Source organism: Gorilla gorilla, chromosome 21, assembly GCF_029281585.2.
Source record: "Gorilla gorilla gorilla isolate KB3781 chromosome 21, NHGRI_mGorGor1-v2.1_pri, whole genome shotgun sequence".
Lineage (NCBI taxonomy): Eukaryota > Metazoa > Chordata > Mammalia > Primates > Hominidae > Gorilla > Gorilla gorilla.
In genome coordinates this window covers 59,120,669-59,136,190 of record NC_073245.2, presented here as the reverse complement: position 1 = coordinate 59,136,190, position 15,522 = coordinate 59,120,669, and the positions used below count along the sequence as shown (strand labels likewise).

The 15,522-nt window shown below is 44.4% G+C and overlaps 1 protein-coding gene across 2 annotated transcripts in view; it reads right to left on the bottom strand.

The window, feature by feature from the left end:
• The window catches only part of EYA2 (EYA transcriptional coactivator and phosphatase 2), a 295,458-nt gene extending 281,260 nt beyond the window's left edge, over window positions 1-14,198 (bottom strand). The window contains exon 1 of one of the 2 annotated variants that reach the window (XM_019017574.4): window positions 14,010-14,198. The gene's annotated coding sequence lies outside the window, so the exon portion shown is untranslated. The remainder of the gene's footprint in view (window positions 1-14,009) is intronic. The other variant, XM_055373121.2, reaches the window with a different exon arrangement.
• Window positions 14,199-15,522: the final 1,324 nt, after the last annotated feature.

Below are 15,522 nucleotides of genomic sequence, written 5' to 3'. Positions count from 1 at the left end.
ATCCCCATGAGATTCAAGTCCTACTTTTTCCTGGAAACAATTTTTAGCATCTCTTGGCATCCTTTCTGGTCAGGAATTGGTAAAAAAAAAAAAAAAAAAAAACAAAACCGTGCGGGAGAGAGGCTTAGTGCCTTTTCACTGAAATTTGATTCCCAGGGTCTGTGTCAATGTTTGGGAGAGGGATCGTACACTATGAGCCTGGAGGTATATTTCTGGTGGTTCCTCATAGTGATTTTAAAAGCGGGACATTTCTCTTAAAAATTCAGATTTTGAAAAATCAGAACACCTGGCAACACGGAGACCATTCCTGAATGGCCCCGGGTGGAGTCCCTGCTATTAGCATATCTACTCCGCTAATTCTTACCTGTTTGGGTTCTCTGGGTATCTGCGGTTGCAGTCATTGATTTCAGATTTAGGCTCTATGTACTTTGAAAAATCATTTTTAAATTACGATAATTTTGACTCTGGACATAACTGATTGACGCAGAACGGCAGCTGGATTCTCAGCAAGGCCCTACCTGAACTGGGCTCATCTTCCCCGCCCTCCTTGTTCACTGGCTGCTCCCAACTCAGGACTTTTGTCCTTGCTACCGCTTCTTTCTAGAATGTTCTCCCACATTCCTTCAGCGCTGCATTCCTCCCGCCTCCCCTGGGCATGTTCTCGTCACCTTCTCTTGACTTTTTTCTCCATGGACTTATCATTTGATATTCTGCGTACCTTATATACATATATGTTTATTTTCTCTCTCCTACTTAACTGTGGCTCCACAAGGAAGGAGACTTTGGTCATTTTTGTTCTTGACTGCATTCCCCACGTCCAGAGTAGGGCCTGGCACACAGCAGGTGCTCAATACATATTTTTGAATGAATGAATAAATAAGTGCCGTTTCCATACTGAAGAGGAAATGGAAGCGGGAGGCGCAGTGGAGGAGAAAGGAGAATGGAAAACCCAGAAAGTCTGCACACCTTGCCACTGAAAACCAGGTAGTTGCTTCTAGAGAAAAACACATTTTCCCCAATGTAAAGAAGGGAACAAGAAATAAAATGAAAATCATGAAACTAGAGCCTAGAGCTGATGTCAGAGTTTGCATAGACAGTCGCTCCAGGCACACTTTGTTTGTTTGTTTGTTTGTTTTCAGATGGAGTCTCCCTCTGTCACTCAGGCTGGCAGTGGCACCATCTCGGCTCACTGCAACCTCCACCTCCTGGGCTCAAGCAACTCTCCTGCCTCAGCCTCTCCAGTAGCTGGGACTACAGATGCGGGCCACCATACCTGGCTAATTGTTTTATTTTTAGTAGACATGGGATTTCACCATGTTGGCCAGGCTGGTCTCGAACTTCTGACTTCAAGCAATCCACCTGCCTTGGCTTCCCAAAGCGCTGGGGTTACGGGTGTGAGCCACTGCGCCTGGCCTCACGCTTGTTTTTATGTGTTCCTCTCTGCCTCTGACCCATGCTACCCAAGATCCCTCACTCGTCTTGAAACAGGGTGGGGAGTCCCCACTCTGCCACAGACTGGCCATGTGGCCATGGGCAAGACCCTCCCGCAGGCTGCTGCTTCCTCACCTGGACAGATTCTAACATCGATGGCTTGTAGGCTGCCTGTTGAGGACTTAGCTCGGTAACTTCTCATGTGGAGACATGGAAAGCCGGTCTCTTTGGCTCAGTCTTAAGGCATCTGGAAAAACCTGAGCTATTTTCCAGCTTGAACCTCACAGCTCAGGCGGTTTTCCCTTCTTTTTCACTCCAAACTATACCAAACTGCATTTGTGCCCTGTAGGAAGATATGATTTCTAGACTTAATTTTTCTTCCACAGGTAATAAGTAGCTTTTAACAATCACTGTGTGTGTGTCTCGTGGTCTTCAATGCATTTGTTATGCAGAGTCCGTTATTTTCATGTCATCAATGGCGAAACTGAGGCTGAGAGAGGTGAAGGAAGCCCAAGGCTAGTAAGTGGTAGACTGTGGATTTGAACGTGGAGAGACTGGCTTCTGTAGTGTACTGTACCCTAAAGATAATGGAATATGCAAATACATCCTTGTAAGAAACTGAAAAATTATAACTGAGATTTAACATCGCTTTCAGCCCCTTCTCATGCCTGTCCTTAATTAATTCATTGTGCAAGTAAGTGAGGGTCAAAGAGTTTAATTCTTTATGGTGGTTAAAGAATCAGGGAAGTCAGGGGTTATGAAGACAAACTCTAGAACCATACTCCCAGATACAAAGCCTGGCTCTACCCCTGCACTTGCTGGATGACCTTGAACAAGTCACTTGACCTCTCTGTGTCTTACTTTTCTCACTTAAACTGGGAATAGCAACAGTACTTTCATCGTAGAATTATTGCAAGGAATAAATGAGTTAATGCCTATAATCTTTCGGAACATATCCCGGCATAAAGTTAGCCCTCTGAGATTATTTTTTATCAACATTACAGTCATCCAAAGGTTAGTTATTCTTCTTTCAAAGATACAAGACACAGACTAGATGTGCCCGGACACTGATGTACTCTGAGATGACTTTACCAATGTCCCTAAGAGACTGCATTTGTTTCATTTTATTCCCCGGAAAACAGCACAGCATTGCAATTCTGGTTAGTAAAAGGTTCTGGGTATTTGGGTGGAATTTGTCGTAGGCAGCCTGCGGGGATGAGTTTTAAAACTAAAATGTTTTATTTTAAATGAATAGATCACAGGGAAAACTTCATATCATCAGATTCGTGTTTCTGAAACTTTCCTCATGAACTCTGCCATGGCTGTGTGCCACTTTTGCTATCAATTACTTGATGGACTTGGTTTTTAAACCATTTTTGTCTTAAGCAGTAAAAAATTGTAAAACCATTTGTTTCAAATGCTTTTTATGTCTTTTCCAAATGCATAAGATAGAGACAGAACTCTAAAGAAAAAAAAAGTTCATGTACATTTCAAGTTAATGTGGAAAGGGTGCCCACATCATTAAAAAGAAGTCTGACCTTCAGAGACTAACAGATTCTTCCAGAATGTCTAAAGTCCCCAAACGGTAGCTACCTGAAGAACAGTAAGGAATGTGCCTGGGGCAAGTAACTTTCATTTTCTCCCCTTTCTTTGAGTATTCCTGGGAATGGGTCCAATTCCACAGTACCCTAAGTATTCCACTGTCATTTTATTTAAGTTGTATAACAAATCTGATATAGAAGGTGTCTGCTCCATGGGCTGATGAGGAGATTGGGGCTCAGAGGGCTCTTGTGATCTGCCCGAAGACACACAGCAGGTTGGTGATAGAGGGGACCCCATACCCTCTCCAGGAGCTGCCCAGCCTCAGACAACTCTGTCTCATGGTCCCACACCATAGCCAAGGGCCTGGCCTGGTCTGAGGAGGAAGTCACTTCATTCCGGTTGGCAAGAAATGGCAGGGATTCTTGAAGGATTTCATCCAGAAAAGGATTTTGCAACCCACTTACGTTACTTTTTCCATGTGCTGTTCAAGAAAAAATCTACTGGTTCTCAATGGAATGTGGGGTAAAAGGCCACAGCAACTCAGGCTCATTGAGGATGAAGGATGCTATTGAAATGTAAGAATAGATCATAAATAACTGGTTGGTCAGGGGAGTCTCTCCAGTCCACCATGATTGTTTGTGACCTTGTTCCAGGCGGGCTGTGGGTCATGTGGTACAACAGGCCCATGCTTTGGGTCACACAGACCTGGAATGGAATGCCGCTGGGCAGTCACTCGATCTGTCCAAGTCTCAGTTTCCATGTTTGTTAAATGGACACATCTATATCATGGATTTTTTTTTTTGAGAGGATTAAATGAGCTTTGTGAAAGTGTCTGTCACATAATAACTCCTGTGAGCCATTTTTATGTCTCCTTCTTCCCTCCTCCACTCTCCTCCCTGAATGGATTGATTTTTTTTTTATTTATAACTCTCAGAGGCATACCTGTATACTTTAATTTTTCAAAGTCCCAGAACTCAGGGCAAGTTTCATTCATTGGGTAACAGCAGAAGATTAAAACATCCATGGGGAGAGCTAACCGTTCAGACTCCCACCACCACTTTATGCAGTAGGAGGACTGTCTCTATTTTGTGAATAGGGAAACTGAGGCAGAACTAGGAATTGAACCTAGGAATTTGGGCTCCCCATTCTGGATTCCCAGTGATACACTCCGCCATCTGTAAAACCTGGTGAAGACTACAATGTTACAACTTAGATTAGGTTTGCTCGTATAGCATATCAGATCTGGAAGGTTCTGAGTGGGCACCATTCAAAGCCAGGGTTAGGAGGGGCCGTGCGTCTTTGGCAGGATCGAGCAGCAGGAGAAAAATGGGAAATATTTTGTTTTTCTTTTCCAATTCATTAAGGCTTGTTGAGGGGAGCAAGAACCTCATTTTTTTCCTTCCCATTACTTCCCTTTTATTTTAGGGGAAACGTGCATTTCAAAGACTGCTCAATAGCAGCGTTGAAGTCTCAAGTTCAATCACAATGTCCCCATTGTGGCTGGGGGACTCCCTGGCCTTTAAGCTTGGGTTATAAAAATTTGGTCTGAGCCCAAAGTCTGGCTTTAATAGAATATTTTAATTTTGTGTAATGAATATTATTTTAAATCTGTTTGGCAGTTTTAAAATGTGTTCTTTTATTTTCAAATTAAAATTTACTAATGTTCAGTGCTTTCTTGGGGGTGGGGGTACAGCAAGAAATGGGGGTGATAATAATACAAGCTACCATTTATTGAGTGCTTACTATGTGCCAAACACCCTGCTCTGTGCTCGGTGTGCCAGCCACTCTTTTAAGCCTCCCAACCACCCCAGGAACAGTTAACTGCTGTCTCCGATGTCTGGGACGTTGAGAGGGTCAGACCCCTGCTGGAGATGGCAGTCTGTGAGTGATGGACTGACTCAGGCTCAGAACAGATCTGTCTGAGTCCAGGGCCTGTGCTATCGACCACTGCCCAACATTCTCTCGATACCTAAAATGACTCAACTGATCAATAGCTTATAGATACCACATTGATCCAGTGCGCGGTTCCCCATAATCTCAATAGCTAGCTTATTGAACATTGAATGGAGGCAGGCAGTGTAGCAAAGCTAAGTGTTTTCCATGTATCGCCTCATTTATATTCTCACAATGGCACTATGAAAAGTTATTTTATTATTGTTGTTACTATTATTATTATCATCCCAAAGAGTCTAAGTAATTTGCTTCGGGTCAAATTCATAAATAATAATAATAACTGTAGCTGACACTGATATAATTCATACCACTTGCCAGCCGTAGTTCCAAACACTTCATGTTTATTAACTCAATCTCCACGATAGCTTTCTGAAGAAGATGCATTATTATTCACCCTGCTTTACAGACGAAGAAACTGAGGCACTGAAAAGTCTGGTAACTTACCCCCAAGTTAAACGCAGGAGTAGGTTAACACTGAGGGGAAGTGTAACCTGAGCAGCCTGGCTCCTGGACTCAAGCTCTTAATCTCGAGGCTGAAAGTCAGTACCCAGGCTGAGGTTCGGGAAGTCTGATTCTCTACGTTCCTCCTCATTCTGCACAATGCATTGAGGGAAGCAGAGAGCTGCTGTCGGCCGAGTAAGCCTGGGGCACTGGTAAGTCCTATATGCCTAGTGCGGTTTCAGGTGCAGAAGCCGAGGCACTGCTCTTACTGAACCAGGCATAGCTTCTGTGGGTGAGGGTCTACAGACTGAGGTGTTGCTTCCATTCTGCTGCTCAAACATTAGAAAGCTCAAAAAGTCATGTCAACACCCTCTGCAACCTCAGGAAAGAAGAGGCCATGGGATACTGGTGAGAACACATTGGGATCCTCCTACCGGAGATGCTGGATTTGGTCCTTCTCACCTCTGGCTCTCCAGTAAACAGCCCAGAACACAGCTAAATAAGTGTTGTTAAGTAAATGGATGAAGGAATGAAGTCACTTGTAATTTTCCCCTATCACTGTGCAATGTGTCAAGCACATTGGAGGCACTTGATAAATAATAAATCATTGAAATGGTATACGAAATGTCCCAAGTGCATGTTATTTCTGGTCTACAAGGATTGTCTTGTCATATTGCAATAGCTTAGAGGTCAGCAAACTTTTTCTGTAAAGGGCCAGATAGTCTTTGCAGGCCGTATGGTCTTTGTAGTACGGCTGTTCAACTCTGTGGTTATAGGGCAAGAGCAGCTGTAAGCAATGGCTTAGGCCACTAACTGCAGTGATGCTACGACCATTTCCATAGGTCCAGCTCGAAACATTCATTCATTTCTACAAGGGCAGATTCAAAATCTTGTGAGAATCTGCTGGCGTCTCTTACTTTCTCAACCTGATTTTTGTACCTAACCATCGATAAATATCCATAAGGCAATGCAAGTGGAAAATGACTTTAAAATCTAGCTCTCCAGGGCAGACAGATGGAGAAAGGGAAGTTCTTGTTATACCAAGGGAGCAGGCTGGACATCCTAGTGGTGAGGAATCAAAACTGGGTTTAATCCTGGCTCTGGCATAAGCCATGTGATCCTGGACAAGTTACTCTCCAGACTCAGTTTCCACATCTGTAAAACAGAAATAATAATAACAGCACGTTCCATCTACTGCCATTTGGAGACAAAACATATAAAGTATTTCCACAGCACAATGCCTGGGACATAATAAATATTCAATAAATAATAAGTGTTCAATAAAACCTGTGATTCCCAAACAAGTCTTACAACTCTGTGTTTTCTTAAAAACAAAAGAAAATCCCCAAAACTAATTCACTAAAAATAAGCACAAAGGAATGACAGCAAGGCTACAGGAAGACATTTCCAAAATCGGGTTCCTCAAGGTGCCCCGGGGGTCCCAAGGTGTTAGAAAAATTGTCCACTCTAGATCAAACCTCTAGCAATCCCCCAACCTCTCTGTGCTTCCCCCTCAAAAAAAGCCTGATTCTATGTCCTTTTATCAGTTTGTCTTTCTTGTGGGTGCCTGAGCAATGCTGCAACATTTTGAGCGTTTTAGACATTTCCTGAGTTTAAGGCATTCTTTCTCCCCTCCTACCCCTGTTCTCTCCACACCCCAGCCATTAACTCCTCCAGGGAGTATGGTCTATTTAGCAAGAGGAGAGCACTGGACAGCTTGGGCCCATCGCAGACTGGAGGTGAATCATCTTCGGGGCTCCATTCTTTTTCATGTCTGGACGGGGCTAAAACTCTGTTGACAACACAGGCACAAGTCACAACTTGTTATACCACGTGACACCTTCTGAGCAGCGGAGGCTTCCCTCTACTCTAGGAGTCACACAAAAGGCCAGAGGTGCACGATTCTCCTCGGGGCTCCTTCCTCTCCGCTCCCTTCCCAACCAAGAAGGACACGCAGAACTTTGCTGGAGAGATCAATGTTTCTAGAACACCCTGAAACAAAAGTCCTGATATGTGCAAATAATACACACCCACAAAGGAAAATAACCTCTTTGCGCTGACACCCTGCCTCTCCGAAGAGGACGTTTTCTCCCTACTTGGAATTTCCATCAGCACCTGGGTTGGTACCAAACTCAGGACGTGGTGGACACGCTCTCTGACTCTGTATTTCAGGAAGCTGCCAATCAATAGAGATTTAAAGGTGTGTACTTATACCTTGCATCTTAAATGCTAGAAAACATAGTGGGAACAAAAAATTGTTTTGGAAACCATGAATACCTTAACCACAAAGTGACTATAGGAAGGGAATGGGAGGTGAAGAAACTGACCAGAAGGAACATTTTCATTTCATTTTATTTTCAGCTTCTGACTTCCGCATATCCGAATACCAGGTAGGAAACATCTGCTTTGGAGTAAGAGAAGGCCCCAGTACCTGCTTTTTCTCCGGAACCGTGAGAGGGAGCCATGGGGAGGAGACCAGAATTTCAGCCTTCCTATCTCCCCTTACCACAAGGACGCCTTGAGGACCCAAGTCAAATTGAGATCTTTCAACCACGGGCTCAGAAACCCGCTTTCTGTGTCCACTTCAACCAAACACATCTAACAGGCAGGAATTTAGAGTTGGCCAAGGTAACGAGAACTAGTGGTTTTCACCCTGTTTGGTGACCTTCATAGGGCTTATTTATGCACTTCAAGCGCATGACCTAATACATGTTGGTTTGGCTTCTCTTCTCACAATAGCAGCCTGTAAAAAGCTTTTGAGAATTCCCCGTGTTTTCTCATTTTGGGTCAAGAAAATAAAATCGATATCTAAGTAACCTTAAAAAAATGGCCTGCACAATCTAAAAATTTGGAATGTTTCCACTAGGACTAAGGATATCTCTGAAAGCCTCAAAGATCATCAAGATGAAGTCCAACATTTGCTGTTTTTAAGGTGAGATATTTGGTAACGGAGTATGAGAGAACCAGCTAAGGGGGCTTTTTGACATAAATCAAACAATGACATTTAAAACTCACGTAAAAGCAATTACTGTGTGGAATTTTTCTGTGTTTTTCTCATTTCTTAAACAGAAGTGTATATGTTTTCAGCATAGCTTCTTGCTGTAATTTTCTTTCTTGACAAACCCACATCTTACCATGAAACCCAAAGTATGCATGCTGCAGAAACAATAATAGTTGAAACAGACCCGGCTGTCTCTGGCATGATTTTTCTTTACAAAATTAAAATGTCTTTTGGCTAATACACGTGTATTTCAGTTATGAAAGGCCATTCTTGGGAGATGAATAGAAAAGAAAGGGGAACTGACAGATTTAGCTGACGCGAGACAAAAGTAAGTTGCCATATACAGTAGTCAAACCCTCCAGTTCCTCATTCTTTGGGGAAAGATATGTTGATTTTATCATTTTTCCTTTAGTTACATTAGCAGAGAGTTGACAATTCTCCTCTGAATGACTGCAAGTAGATACGTTCGTATCTATTACATCTGGGAACACAGACTTTTAAAAAATGTAACTTTACTAGATACTCAAAAGGAAAAAAGAAGAAGAAAGTGCAATGCCATTGAAATTACACACATTTTCATGTTACTGACACAACACTATTGATACCAAATGACAAAAGAGTTTCTAACCTCTATTACATACTTTGTTCATTTTTAAAGATGTTTAAATTGGCACTGCGGCGGCGCGTCTAAGTTCCTGTTTTAGATTTCTGCATATATCTGAAGGTAGAGGCAGACTTTTCAAAAATGCACGAGCAGGCACAACTGTATTCTGACTACTATCATCCAAAGGCAATGACAGCGCTGACGAAGCCCCTGGATCCTGCCAAAGTTTGTCCCAAAGACGAGTCTCTCAGCCCCCACTGACCCGCAGCCTGCTGGTTCCAGATTCAGGCAACCAGTGGCCTCCCTTAACGTTCAAAGAGGCAAAGATAAATCATTCCAGCTACCTGACTCTCGGCACCACCTGTTCCAAATTATTCTTTGCTCTCCAAATGTTTAAAATCTAACCCCGAAACAACACCCACCCATAGTGATCCAGCACCTTCCGGTAAACTTGACTTGGGCTGCGCCTACCGTAATGTTTTAGGGCCTCTCCACTGCCGGTAAATTTATTGACTCTTTTTAGGACCTGAAATGCGTAGTGTTAGTATCGAAGGAATAAATCAAATTAGCCCTTAAATAAACTGTCATTTTCCTTTACAGAACCATACCCAACCGGCTAAGGGTCATGGCTCACAGAGGTTTGTATTTGTGTTTCTAAATATTTAATATGATTTTGTTTCCCCATTTCAAACGACAGTGGCAAAAAACGTCAGGGCAGGTTCAGAAAATAACTGTGTTCTGTGCATTTAAAACCATCCAAATTCAGCATCTTCCTCCAAAGGAAATGATAGCAGAAATGTTTTGAGCCAAAGCTTGTATTGCACATGGATAAGGCATATTTTGCAGAGAAGCAAAAGCCTAGATTTCATTTTCACTCAGTCTGGCCCTGTGTTGGTCATTTGACCTGCGACTCAGTTTCCTTGTTAACAAAGTTGAAATAATGATAATAATACTCAAGGGGTTGCGGCAAGAATCCACCTTAAAAATACACGTGAAGAGCTGACTGCAGGCCTGGTATACCAGTTCTCAATAAACAGCAGCTATTTTCGTCATTACTATTAAACAGAAGGGTATAATTTGCAAGTCAGAGAAATGACAAAGGAACTCAATAGGATGAAAATGAACAAAAAGAAATATGCACTAAAAATGAATGTATAAGCCTGTGGCTTCCTTCATGCCTTTTCCTCTAAATACACCTGGCAGGTACCTTAAAACTGATTTTAAATCACACGCCGTAAAGAACAAGGTCCTGCCCCTCTGATTCATTTACAATAACACAAGTGGGTCTGTAGCCTCAGTTACTGTCACTTCAAGTATTTACCACCTGACGGAGGGGGTGTTTATCCTCCTCCGACTAGAAAAGGGTGTTAGTCAAACACCATTAGGCCAGTTACGATCTTCAAACAGTGAAAACGAAGCATTGTCTCCAGCGAATTCTCTGCTAATTGTTTTCTTACCAGAATCTTCTTTTTGTTTTGTATGTTTAGGACTGTTTGAACTGCCACAAATGATAGTGGGGGAGAAGTGGGCCATTCAGGAAGCTGTTATGATATTGGGGGATGGAGATCAGGGAAGAGGGTTGGGAGTGAGTGAAGAATTGTGGTGTGTGTGTGTGTTTTCTGTCAACAGGCTGTGTTTTCTTAACTCTGGGATTAATTCTTTGTAAAGAGATTCCTTTTGAGCACAGTCTACCAACTCCTTTTTCAGAACAGTTAGCTAAAAAAAACAAAAACAAAAACAACCAAAAAAAAACACAACAACACAAAAACCCAAAAAACCCGGTTCCTTCCACCAACAAAACCCAGTCTTAGTAACAGTCAGAAAGCCCAGCCTTTGGAGGTAACAGACTAACCAACTCCTTCACCCTCACAAACCTCACAGATAAGGGGAACCACATCATTAGGCGAATTCTCGCTTTATCAAAAGTCTCTGGGGGAGCAGGTTCTCCTCTCTCCCAAGGAATTTATGTCAGGCCAGGCAGTCTTTCTTTTCATCTTGTGCCCAGGTGGGAAGCAGTTAAGTTTTTTACCCTGCCCCGCACATGACACCAATCCTTCTCCCCAAGCCTTTGCACACACACACACACACACAGCATACACCTAAGACCTGAAGACACTGCCTAATACTTATAATTTATTCTCCCCCAAGCATCTTTGTATGAAGGAGGCCTGCCCAGCAAAGACAAAACTCTACCCCAGTCGCAACTTCCACTCCTCCGCACTGAGATCATGTGCGTGGATATTTAGGAAAGGCATGTGTCTAAAGAAGGCACCTCCACTCCCTTCATTTTCTCCTGACAGCCACAGGCTCTCTTCTCTCTCTGCCCAGAAAGGCATCTGTCATAAGCGGCTGGGAACCTCACTTATTCACCATTACGGCCTGCGATTTTATTATACAAGGAGTTTACTGCTGGCCTAATTAGTTTCAAACTGGGCATTCCAGCTGAGGACACCTAAAAAACATCTGGTGGAAGGAGAGAGAATGAGTCCTCGCTCTGAGCTGGTTACGGTTGGATTTCTGCATAACTCTGCTCTCTTGCGCCCGATGCAAGTTGTCTTTGGAAAAGTAACTGAAAAAATAAGGAAACGGTTTCTTCTTTGTGGGAAAGGAGTCATCTTGTCACGGAGGATCCAACAACGTCTTAAAGTGGACGTGCTTGGACTGTGTATATTTTTTCACAAACGGCTGGGGTCTCCATAGCTTGCTCACCCTAATTCAAAATGTACTTAGCTACACCACAGAGCCTTTTTGCTGAGGGCTTTTCCATTCTCCCAACAGCAGCTAGCATTTTATCAATTTATCCATCTGGAACAAGGTTTGCAATCTCTTACATGCAATTTAAAGCAGAAGTAATACCACATATTTGAAACAGCGTGTCTTGGGCGTTTTTGCCAAATGGTAATCCTATAACAAGTCAACAAATCATACCTCTTTATGATGTGTTTAATGCAACACAAAAGACTTGAAAAGAAGATTCTAAAACTTACGCGATGAAAACTTTAAAAAAAATCCTAAAGTATTGAGATACACATCTTTTTATTTTATTTTATATTTCCTTTAGTTTTTCTGATATTGGGGAAGTGATTTGTGTGTTTATAGAGTATTCTCATACACATGGTCACAACACCAGGTGAGCTATTTTAAGACAGAAAAGAAAAATGCCAATTCCTTTCAGATAAAATAGTGAATAATATTGTGGAGCTGAAGTTACAAGAGAATGGGGACATATAAACTGCTTTAAAGTAAAAAAAAAGTTCAGGCTCTTTTGGATCTAACCACATTGGTCTTTTCACAATGGCAAAAGTTAAGAGTTTGCTACGAAGGCAAGGAGATTTTTTTTAATACAAACACAATTTAATGCTTAGTCAAAAGCAAGATTCAAACCACTATCATTTGTTATTTGTTATATAAATTATAGAAGAACTTACCCAAGTGTGAGAGTGTCTAAATGCAAAGATATGTAAAGGATGAAGGGACTTAAGGGGATGAAGAAAGACAAGTGGAAAAAATGAACATTTATTTATCGAGTAAAATTGTGAAAGATTCTTTCACAAAGATTATTTTGAAAAAGAGGTTCTCTCCTCCCACTCTTTCTTTGTGTACCTCTTTTTTTTTTTTTTTTTTGTAAGCAGGATGGTTACATGTGTATGTTAGTTGCTAACAAATGGGTCATAGTCTGGTAAGGTGCTTACTAGTTCTGTATCTATTATGGTCACAGACATTTCACTCAATCAAGAAACGGCTCATGAAATTAATAGATTTGGTTTGAAATACAATTGTCCACTGGTTATAATTTCCTTTGTAAGGGATCTCCCTAACTCAAACATAATTCAGTGCTCAAATTCTTACATGATGTTTGTAAATCATCCTCCTGCCCCTCCGCCCTCGCTAACAGCTAGACTCCAATGTTCACCTCTTCCACTGCACCTCGTAATTAAAAGGTACCTCTTACCGGGGTGATTTATACCTCCACGTTATATTTTAAAAAGTAATTAAAGATTACATAGCATTTCGGGGAAGGGGAAAGAAAAGAAAAGGGTATCCATAAAAACGCAGCATCGGTCTTGCTTTTTAAAAAGAATTCAGACCGCGGCAGGGTGCACGCTGTCAACTCTTAGCCTCGCCTTCGGGGAAGCAGGAACCTCGCACTGCAAAAGGCGCTTCCAGTTCAACAGCTGAGAAAAGCGCACTGAGGATTTTGCGATAGGAGTACGTTCACCAGTCACGCTTTCCTAGTATTCTTTGAGCTTATAAACTATTTATTGCGGGGGGAGTAGGGAGGCAGGAATAGATTGAAGGAGCCTGGGCCAGCACGGCCGTTTAACCTCCAGACTTCATGACTAAAAAACAATTCCATTTCCCACTTTCTCCCATTACAACGAAATCCTTGCCGCCTTCTAAACACCCTTCGGATGTAAACTTTTCTAAGTTTCAACTCTACCAGCAGGCGCCAGGATTCCCTGCCCCGGTTCAAAGCCCCAGACCTGAACCAGAGCAGGCCGAGCGCAAACGGACTTTTGAAAAGAAATATATCAATAGCTAGAAGGCAAAGGCTCAGCGGGCCGTTCCAGCCCCATGCCGGGATTCCAGCGGTTGGCTCTGCTTCTTGGTTATCCCATAAACACTACCTGAGGGCTTGAGTTTGCGGACTGGGGGAGCGCCCCTTATCGCGAACCGCCGGGACCATAATCGAACAAAACGCCAAGGACCCAGCCGCGTCTACACCGCCTGCGCGCCATGCACTTGTCCCGCGCGCGGGAGAGCAAACTTCAGGGTCGTTGCCCCAAAGCGCATGGGGAAACTGGGGCCCCGAGCCTGGGAGAGCCTTTCCCGAGGGGCTCTGCTGCTGTCCCCTCTGCCCTTGTGCCTTCCTGGCCCTGGGAGGCCCGTGCGCCCCAGAACGTCCCGACAGCTGCGGAGGCCCCGCTTGGCGAGTGCCGGAAAGAGGCGCAGGGCGAGGGGGTCCCGGTGAACAACTCGCCCCGCCCGGCGAACCCCGGCGGGCGGCCTGGGGTGGGCGCCGCGGGCGGTACTCACCGCGCGCAGTGGAGAGGGCGCCCCGACGCGGTGCGGGCGGGCGGGCCGGTGCGGGTCCGACGAGGCCGGGCTGACTGCGGCGGGCACGTTGCTGTCTCTGCCGTTGCCGCTGCCTCCGCCTCCTGGGCTGCCGCGGCTGCTGCCTGCGCGGGGAGGACCGGCCCCTTCTCCTCCCTGGGCCGGGCCCTCCCTCTGCCCCCGCCCGGGTCCCCGCGCCGCTGCGTGGGCGCGTGGGGGCGCCGAGGCGCGACGCTGGGCTACGCGGGCGCACACACCCGGCGGCTGGACGCAGGGCGCGGGGCTCTGGCCCAGCAGCTGCCGCCGCGCCGCTTCCTGAGCCTGCAGCCGAGCAGAGCGCGCTCACTCTCGCCGGTCCTGGAGGCCAGGGCCCAGCCTCCTCCCCACCCACCGACACCCCGCACCTCCTCCCTCCCCGGGGCAGCACATCCTCCCTGCAACCCAGGCATGACCCCTGTGAAAGGAACGACGGCTCGGAGAGGACCTCAATAGTGACACTAACATTCGTTCACTCAACCACCCATTCATTCATTCAAAATATATTGAGCATCTACTGTGCCAGGTACCACTCCTGAGAGACTCAGCTAGAACAAGACAGACTAGTTTTCTGCCCTCCCGGACCTTGCATTCACATGGAGAGGCAAACCATAAACAAATAACCAAGTAAAGAAGCAAGACAGTTTCAGAAAGTTACAGTTACAGGGAGAAAAATAATATATGCATCTGCTGTTGGGGAGTGGAGGAGAGGCGGTAATTTTAGCTAGAGCAGTCAGGGAACACCTCTCTGAGGAGGTGACATCTGAATTATGAGGAAGTGCCATTGGCGTGGTATTTAGGTGAGAACGGTTCAGGGGTCTCCCCTATGTTTCACCCATTTTACAGCTAAGGAAACTGAGGTCTCAAGAGCTTAACTGGTTTAGTGAAAGTGAGAGGTATAGCCCCCTCCACCTACATGCCCAAATCAAGGCACCCCACTTACTCCATCCTCTCATAGCCACCCCCCTTTTAGTCTCCCTGGCAATGAACTGTGTTAATTGGAGTCTATGCAGCCTTTCCTACCCCGTCACCCACTCTCTAATGTCTATGAATTCCACCATGGGACACCCAGGATGCTTCAATCCAAAAGCAATATCAACCACTGTCATTTCTTAAGTGCTGTAAAAGACAGGGCACCCAGGTGAATTTGAATTTCAGAGAAACGAGGAATCTGTTGCAGTATTTGTCTTATGCGATAGGTTGTACGTACTTATATTTAAAAAGTATTTCTTGTTTCTCTGAAATTCCAATTTAACCGGGTGTCCTATATTTTTATTTGCAACCTTAAGCTCATCCAATGCCCAACTCTTCCTTATCTCATGTAATCCCCAAGAGAGACCCCGAGGTAGCTGCTGTCAGCACACTCATTTCACAAATGAGCAGGTCCAAGCTCAAAGAAGGCAGAAAGTGGCTGAGCCAGGAATGAAATTCAGGCCTGGCTGACTCCAAAGCCCTTGCT